The 8,916-nt window shown below is 63.1% G+C and overlaps 1 protein-coding gene across 2 annotated transcripts in view; it reads left to right on the top strand.

Annotated features, from left to right (window-relative positions):
- The first annotated feature begins 3,137 nt into the window (after window positions 1-3,137).
- The window catches only part of EPHB3 (EPH receptor B3), a 28,233-nt gene continuing 22,454 nt past the window's right edge, over window positions 3,138-8,916 (top strand). Inside the window, exon 1 of one of the 2 annotated variants that reach the window (XM_040613577.1) lies at window positions 3,138-3,299. The gene's annotated coding sequence lies outside the window, so the exon portion shown is untranslated. The remainder of the gene's footprint in view (window positions 3,300-8,916) is intronic. The other variant, XM_040613576.1, reaches the window with a different exon arrangement.

Raw genomic sequence — 8,916 nt, 5'->3', positions numbered from 1 at the left:
CTTTGGCATGCAGACTGGAGGGCTCTTCTAAGGCAGAGCATCACTAACTGAGGTCAGTGCTGCAGACACGCTCCCCTGTGTACCCCACGGCCCCACGTTTCACCTCTCAGCCCCACCCCTGCCCACATCATGTCAACACAGTCCCTGTTGCAGCCCTGTCCAGCTCCAGCCATCACCCCGAGGTGCTGGGGAGGTGTCGGTGGAGGGAACCAGGGCTGGGTGAATGTGTGCAGGGACATTGCGGGGCTGAGAGATGCCCGTATTCCTGTGGGCTTGCGTGTTCCCTGGCCACGACATCACCCTGGCCCCCGAGGGCTGCAGCAGCGCCGTCCTCAGAACTGAGTCCTTGCACAAGCAGGCGGATTGGCATTACAGAGCCAGCCCCTGCCAGCAAATACCACACAGTTACCACAGTTATTTCCTATTGTGCAGGCGCCTGAGCCCTGCCAGCGCTGCTCCCCAGGCTGCCTGCCAGCTGTGACACCCAGGCAGCGACCCAGGGCTCCCCGATCAGCTACCTGCACCACTCCTGGCCAGGTCCTGAAATCCTCAGCCCCCAGCTGGGACTGCAGTGCTGCGCCCGCCTGCACTGGGGGATTGGGAGGCTCTGAGGAGAGGCCGGCTGGCAGCACCAGCCCGGTGAGAGCAAGTGGGGGCTCATTAATTACAGCACATGGGAAGAGAGGCGATTATATGCAGCATCCTCCCCCCACTCGTGCCCCTCCCGCTGCCTGCTCCAGTTTCTCGTCCTTTTCTGAAATAAATTCCTTTTGGGCTGAAATTTGCCAGGCATGGCTTGGCTCCAAGGGGAATTCTTGGGGAAAGTTTAAGTAAAATTGGTTCAGCCATTTTTGAGTTATTCAAGTGTGAATAAGCAATTTCCCCATGTGCTCCGTTCAGAAATTTTGTGCCTGGGTAACTCAGACCTCTGGAATCGCAGAATAAAAGAGGTTTCTGCATCTCGCTAAGCCAGCAGGCTCTGGCTGCAGTGGTTGGTACCATGTCTCCAGCAGGGAGGATTTCCCAGGAGTGACTTCACGGGAAGACAGCAAATCTTCCCACCCTGAGGCTGGTCCTTGGTTAAGTTTCTCAGCATCTCCATCAGCCCCCACCACTCTCCTTCCCCAGTGACACAGCATTCAACCCCAGTGCACACATTAACGGTGCCAGCTTCGTCACTCATTTCTCCATTGCTCATCTCCTTGAATGACAGCATGTCTAACCCAACAACTTCTGCTTCTTTGCCCAAACTTTGATATTTTTCACCGAGGTGACCCTCTTTCTGCTGCTTTGCTCCCCGACCATTTCTTTTTACTTGGAGACCAGAGCGTCCCACTTGCTGCTTCTCCTGCCCCTTGCAGAGGTTTATCACAGTCATACATTATGTCCCACCTTAAATTAGCACACTGGCTCTCTCAAGCACGGCTTTTCCCTTTGGGAACCATGCCTGACAGTGCTGGGGCACTGTGTCAGCCCTTGAGGCACAGTGTCCTGGCAAGGCTCCCTGCAGCTCCCAGAGGATACCAGCATTCCTGCAACAGGAATCGGTCATTTCCAAATTTTTGGCAACCCAGGCAGAGCCTGGGCCTGTGCAGTCTCTCTGGCCAGGGAGCCGAATCCTTCTGGGACAAGGTAGGAAAATGCCCTTCCACAACCCTGGTGGGTTTGTGCAGCAGAAGGAGGTCACAATATGGACATGCTCTGCATCCACCCACACAGCAGAGAGGTCATCCACAGCCAGCCCTGATAACCTCCCAAATTCCTGCTCCTGCCAGCAGCCACAGAGAAGACGGCTGGGAGCATGGGCCCGTGGCCACCCCACGGTGCTGGCGCAGGGCCGGGGCTGCGGCTGCACGGCGAGGGAGTTTCTGGGGCAGGTTTCTGGGGCGGAGAGTGCTGTGGCAAGGTGCCGCTTGCAGATGGCAGGCGGCTGCAGCAGGGGTAGCCCAGATGGCTGTGCCATGGGGGCAAGGCTGCCCAGGGCAGCACGCCCAGCCATGCACCCCACTACCCCCAGACCTGACGGAGCTCCCGGCCACCCTGCAGGCCAAGGGCATCAGTGTGCCCCAAAATCAGGGACTTAGGGGATTTTGCTAAGCTCAGGCCCAGCTTCCCCAGGCATCTGAGGAGACTTGTGGTGCAGTGCAGAGGGCCAGGACAGGTCGCAGCCTGTGTCCCACGCCCGGCACAACAGGGATGTGTTTGTCCTGAAGGATGTGGCACTGCTGGCTCTGGACACAGGGACTGTGTGTGTGCACCATCTTGAGGGAGCAGAGTCTGTCCCACACAGGATCCCAAAACCTCCCAATGTCAATGGTGAGAGAGAGGGGAAGAGGACTGAGGCACTCGTAGGCTTGGAAGCTGTGGCTGCATGCACAGTAGCCAGTACCATCTCCCATGAGGAGTGTGGAGGGGAAGGCACCCTAGGGGTGGGGGAAGGAGGTGCTGGGGGGAGCAAACTGCATGGTGTCACCCTGGCCAGGATCCCAGCACTCAGCCCTGTCACCATGATGAGAATCGTGGTGTGGCAGGGATTGGATGGGGAGGGGAGGTGTGGGATGTGATACAATGAGCCGAGGTGGGATTTGTGGGGTGGGATGCATGGGATGAGCTGGGACAGGATGGGATGAGACGGCATGGCACAGGGTGGGATGCATGAGATGATGGGATGGGACTGCAGAGGGTGGGATGGCAATGAGTGGCACAGGTAGATCAGGCAGCCAGTGGTGGGGCACGGAGGGGCCCGTCAACAGTAGCAGCCTCACACACTCACCCGCACCCGGTGGGGGGCAGGGCAGGGCGAGCCGGGGGCTGCGGGGCAGGCCGTGAGCGCGGCCCCTTTAAGAGCCCAATTCCGCGGGCGACCGCTGGGTGGGGCGCGCTCCGCGCCCTGCACCTCCCGCGCCGGGGGCGGGGCCAGCGGGGGCGCGCCGGGGAATGCCCGCCCCCTCCAATTCATCTTTCCGCGGAGGCTCCGCCTCCCGTCCCACCGTTGCCCAATGGGCGCCGCGCTCGGCGTCGCCAGGGGCGCCGGGTTGCCAGGGGCGGGCTGATTGGCGGGCGGGCCCCGCCCCGCGCGGCTCAGCGGCGGCAGCGGCGGCGGCGGCGCCAGAGCGCGAGCGTGGCGCGGCGGCGAGAGGAGCCGCGCGTGGCGCCGAGCTCGGGACTGCCCGGCGGGGCCGCCCGCACCGCCCCCCCGCCATGGCCGCGGCCCGCCCGGGGGCCCCCCCCGCCGCCGCCGCCGCTGCTCCCTCTCCTGCTGCTCCTGCTGCTCCCCGGTGGCCGCCGCGCTCTGGAGGGTGAGTACCAGGCGGGCGTGCCCGCCCGCCGCACCGGGGCCCGTGCGACCGCGCACACACACCCTTCCAGGGTGTCCCCGGGCCTCGTCGGCGTCCGCCGCTGGCTCGGCTTGTCGCGCCGCGGCCGCCCGGTTGTCCCCGCAAGGAGCTCGCCGCCGCAGCGCGCCCCAGCCCCGCTCCCAGCGCTTAGCCGTCCTCAGTAGGTTTCAGAGTCAACGCCCCGTGGAACCAAGCCCGGTGCGGCCGAGGCGCGGTGGCCGCGGCCGGCGACCGCTGGCAGAGAGCAGCGCCTCGTTGGATACTCGGTTCACGTTCCGAGGCTTTTCGCCACGACTGAGAGGGCTGGAAAATTAATATTTCTTTCAGTGGAAGCTCGCGGCGTGCCAGAACTGGTGGGGCCGCCGGAGGAGTGTCCGTGTGCCGTGTCCGGCTCCATCCCTTCCCCGGCAGGGCTCGCCGCGCCCGCCGCCTTAACCCCCGAGGCTCCGGCGTGGGACCGCCGGGGCGAGTGGCCACGCGTGCCGCATCCATCCCCGAGCGGGGCCGCGCTCCGCGGGCGGGGAGGCGGGCAGCCCCCTGCGCTCTGGTGGAGCCGGGGGTAGAAGGGGGCTTAACTGACCGCCCCTTGGGGCGAACCTCGGTCCGCGGGGCAGCGCTGTCGCCTCCCCCGGCTTTGAGCGAGGAAAGCGGCTTTTGGCCCCGCTGCGGGACCGGGAGGACCCCGGGCGGGCCAGGCGGGTCGCTCCGGAGAGGCGGGGGCCCGGACGGGGTTTTTGTCTCGACACAAAGTGTGCGCGGCTTTGGCCGGGGGCGGCGACGCTCCGGTGTCCGGTAACCGAACCCGCTGCCGGAGCGGCGGGAGGGAGGGAAGGGAAGGGAGAAACCCCGGGGGGAGCGGAGCGGTCGGTGCCTCCACCCGGGCGGGGGGCGGCGCGGGGGCTTTTGTGTGCTCGGAGGCAGTTTTGTGAGCGGGTTTCCGCTGCCGTCGCCCCTCGGTGCGGGCTTTGGGCTGCGGCACCGGGGGGTGACCGTGGGCAGGAGCCCTTCCCCGCTGCGGTTTGCTGGAGGGACGCGTTTCCTCCGGCTTTGGGCTTTGTAGAAAGTTTGGGGGTGCTTGTTCGTGTTTCTTTTCATCTTCCCTCCCTGCGATTTTTTTTTTTCCTTTAAAGGGGGGGAATTTTTTTAAAAAAATTATTCTGCTTTGTACGCCGTAGGAAAGGGAGCTGTGGGCCTTCTCGGTCCGTGAGCTCCGGGCTGAGCGGCAGCCCCGCGGCGGGAGGGAAGGGAGCAGCCCGCCTGCCGCCAGCCCTCCCGGGATGCCCGGTCCTGAGCACCCAGCCGGGCGCGGCGCGCCGGGCCGAGCCTGGCAGCCCTGCCTGCTGAGAGCTGCGGGAGGGTGAGGCTGTGGGCAGAGAGCCTGGCGGGGCCCCCCGCCCGCGGACAGCCCCTCGCAACCCACTTTGCATCAGCGGTTTGGGAACCGGGGAAGGAAAGCCGTCGTGGGGGCTGGTGGGGGCTGGCAGCACCGGCGTGCATCACCCGGGGACAGTCCTGCCAGTCCCCCGGGAAGCGAGGGAGCCCCAGTCCGGGGATGGAGCGGTGCAGAGAGCTGGAGGGAGACAAAATAAACAGCTCCTGCTGAGGAATCACTGGGTTTTCTCAGCTTCCCGAGCGTATGGAGGGGTCAGGGACCGAACACGCTGCCCAAGGAGGTCAGGGCCCAGCTGGGTGCCAGCCCCGTGGAATCAACTCTGGGGCTGGCTGGCAGCAGCCCAGCATCTTTGGGGCTGGCCCCGATTCCCCTGGGATTTTCTTTTTATTTATTTAACTTTTTTTCTTTCCCCTTTGCTCTTGTTTGAGCTGGAGGAAAAGTTGCAGCAGGGCCGGGAGAGGTTTCTGCCTTGTCCAGCTTTAGGAAGCCGTTGCTCGTGTCGGTTTCAGCGAGCTCCTGCGCTTCTGCTGCGCTGGGCATTTCTGGCTGCTGGCGACGCTACTTCCTGACGGGGACCCGTGCGTTCGAGTGGTTACTGTAAATCTAGCATGCATGTTCGGGTATTTTAGTGCTGATCGTAAATCTGGTGTGGCCGTAAATCTGCGTGCATGTCCTGAAGACAACGGCAGTGAGCGGTCCCCAGACCTGGCCACCTTTCCGTCCCCTCTGAGGGGGCGACAGGCTGGGCTTGCGGCCAGTGCCCAGCTGGAAGGGCAGGGAGCTTCGGGGCTGGATGGCACTGCCCGTTCCCGGGGGGACGGCAGGGAGTTGGGTTTCTTTACAAGGCCCCACGGGGGTGGAGGGGAAAAGCTGTGCTCGGCAGCAGCTCAGTGAGGGCTTTGTGCTGCCGAGGAGAAAATGGTTTCTCTCCAGATCCTGTAAGTGCGCTGGGTCTGTTTGAAGTCACAATGTGTTTTTCTTCTCCGGTTCAGCAGTCCCCAGGCCGGCTGCAGAAGGAATGCTCTATCCGGGGGCAACAGCGGATCCTTTCTCCAGCACAGGGGTTGGAGCCGAGGAGTTTGTCCCGGCGGGGCTGTGGGAGCAGAGGCCCTGTGGGGAGCGGACACAGTGAAACAGCGTGGGGAATGTGCTGCGTTCCAGGCCCTTGCCGACTGTCCGGGGGTAAAACCCCAGGCTTCAAAACACCCTGGCCTGAGGGAGTGTGGACGGCTGCAGGCTCCATCTGCCCTTCACTCTGGAGGTGCCGGTGGGCTGGGAGGGCTGGGACCTGGACCTGCTCTCCCAAGGAGCCACTCTCCCAGGCAGCTCCTGCCCTGAGCAGCCTTTCTGGGCACGGGACTCCGTGTAAAGTTGGCGTTTCCCATGTGCTCCCCCATGAACCCCGGTGCAAAGGCGCTGCATTCTGCACGTAGCCCCTGAGCTGACTCGGGCTGTAGCAAAAGACCAAACTCCCCAGAGCAGGAGGATTTGGGGGGGGGGGGGCAGAATTTTCCTTATCTGGGTTCTGCCCATGTGTGACTCCCAGTCCCCAGCTAGGCATTACACAGGCTGACCACGCTCTCTTCACCGGCAAACCCCTGCTTAATTGATCCCTGTACTGGAACTGCCAGGTATTTTCTTGGCAAGGATATTTGCTTTCTGTTTAATTACTTTTCACTGAAATGGCATGTTTCTCGGTGGGGTGATGGCGGGGGGGTGGGGGTGGGTGGGTTAGCCCTGCTGTTTTATTGATGCTTGGGGTAGGGCTGTGAGGGAAAGCAGGTCGTGGGGCTGCGCTGTTCTCGCTGGATTCATTAAATCTCCCGTTCTTCGCTAAAAGCTCCGCTGGAGGAAGCCCGCCCCGTCTGTGCTCCCGAGGCGGGGAGAAGGGCTGTCCTTTGTGTCAAGCAGAGCATGTGGGGAGCTGTGGAGAGCAAAAAGTTCCAGCACCGGGGTCCATTTGCAGCCCTGCGTTTCCCCCCCGCGCACAGCTCAGCCGGCGAGGCTGCGGCTGCGGGGCCGTGCCAGCCCGGCCCTTGCGATTGGGAATAGCGGCCTCTGGTTTTTAAGGAATGAACCGAAACTCCTTGTTTTGTTGTGATGACTTACTGCGAGAGATATTTGGGGAAACCAGTTTGTTGCATTTTCTTTCCGTGAGCCGTTTGGTGCTGCCACTGGAGCAGGGGAGCTTGGCGTTTAATTAAAACAGCCCGAGCAATCTGAATCACAGACTTGCATGTTTTTAAAATTGTAGCTGTTCCTGTTGTGCTGAGTCAAACTGGTTTGTCGGGATTAAGCGTCTCCGCCTGGGAGCCGCGCTGGGGGAAGGGTGCCGGGGCGGCCCTGGGGTCGGGATCCCCGATCCCGGCTGGCAGAGGCGGCAGGGTGGGTGCCAGCCAAGCCCCGAGGAGAGCCCCGGGAAAGGGGGACTGTCCCCACGGGCTGTGGTGAAGCCGGTGGCTGCTGTCGCCCCAGAGCTTCCCCCAGGGTCAAAGCTGTAATGCGTTGGTGTCACTTCTGGAACGGGCTTCTTCCCAGATGAAGCGTTTGGGGGACAGCGCGGATGGGGGTGCCCCTCCACAGCCAGGAAGCCCCTTGCAGGGAGCCCAGGCACAGCCCCGCACCCCTGATGATGGGCTGCCATCTTGAAAGCTCGGCAGCCTTATGCAGTGGCACTCCCACCTGGGTGGGACGGTCCCATTTGAACTCCTGGTTTGTTTTTTTGTTGCACTTTTTTTTATTGTTGTTGTTGCTCAAAAACCAGCCTTGTGCTCAGGCTGGGGCGGGGCTGGTGGCAGGGCATCAGCCGTCCCCTCACGGAGCTGAGCCCCATGCAGGCTCCGTGGGGAGCCCAATGGGAGCCATTTTGTAGGGTGGCGGGCCCGGCTTGGACGCTTGACGAGGCCCCGGCCTCCCGCACATGGGCTTTGGTACCATCCAGCCCTCGGCACGGCCATGGAGGCCTTGTGGGGCCAAGCTTGGGAGCAGGGCTGCATCCCCTTCCTGTGGGACTGCTGTTTCCAGAGGGGCTGCGGCCCTCCCTGGCAGTTTCCCCTCAATGCCACCGAGCCATCCAGCCTAAGCTCCCCGAGGCGGGAGGGAGCGAGCCCAGAGCCGGCTTCGCATGGCCGCCCCTCTGAAGAGGAAAGGGAGCCATCTTGGGAAGAGGCAGGAGCGCGGCAGCAGGGCCAAGCGCTAGCCCCGTGGCCATCCCCTGCACGCGTGCTGGCTGGGGGTCCGGGGCTGGGAGGGTGGGTTCCTGCGGTGGGGGTGGGGGGGTTGTCTTTTTATTTTATTTTTGCCTGTCACTAAGCTCCGTGCTGCCGGGCCCTGGTGTTTCTCACGCATGTGGCAGGAGCTGTTGACAAACACCTGTTTCCCAGCCCCCTCCCCAGGAATGCCCCGGGGGGCCCGGCGGGGGCTGCAGTGCCAGAAGGGGGTGCAGCAGGGACGCCCCCTCCCAGGGGAGCCCTCCGCCAGGGCTTTCCTGCCCTGCGGCAGCTGCGGGGGGGGGGATTGGGGCCTCTCTGTTCCTCTCCGAGGTGTGGCATCGCACAGGGCTGCTGAAACCCGTCTGTGTCCCTGGGAGGGGACACCGCCCCCGGCCCCCCACAACCAGTCTTGCTCGTCCCTTGGGTGCTCAGCCGCCTGCCCGGCGAGGGCTGGGGTGCGGGAGGGACCCCGCAGGGCAGGGGGGTGCTCGGCAGGCGCGCACGCACACGCGGCGTGCTATCCAAGGCCTTTTTTTATTAATGAGAAAAATGTGCAGGGCTTGAACGATCGCCAGGAACAGATTTATTCTAGTTCCCCAGAAATTAAACTGAAATGAAGGAGCGAGTCAGCCCAGCCCGGCACCCCCTCCTGACTCTGTGCTTGTTTTAACTCTGGAAGAATCTGACTTTGGGGGTGGGGGAGCTGGGGAAGGGGGGGATATTTGGGTTTAAGCAGTTCCAGATGGGACTGGTGCTCGAGGAGAGCCGAGGAAGCGAGTGGAGAGCAGCGCGGAGATTTGGGTAACTGCCCCAGGCAGGAGAGAGGAGGGAGATCTTGGCAGAAACTCCCGCTCCGCGCTGCCGCGATGGGATGGAGCTTGGCAGCCAAGCCACCCTGTCTGTGGGGCGAACCTTTGGATGTGCAGCGAGTAACCTTTTTTGGGGAGGGGGTGGGGTGTTGGTGTTTTTTTTT

Source organism: Falco naumanni, chromosome 13 (assembly GCF_017639655.2).
Source record: "Falco naumanni isolate bFalNau1 chromosome 13, bFalNau1.pat, whole genome shotgun sequence".
NCBI classification, from domain to species: domain Eukaryota; kingdom Metazoa; phylum Chordata; class Aves; order Falconiformes; family Falconidae; genus Falco; species Falco naumanni.
Note: the sequence above shows the minus strand (reverse complement) of the source record. Positions and strands in the feature narration are given on the sequence as shown.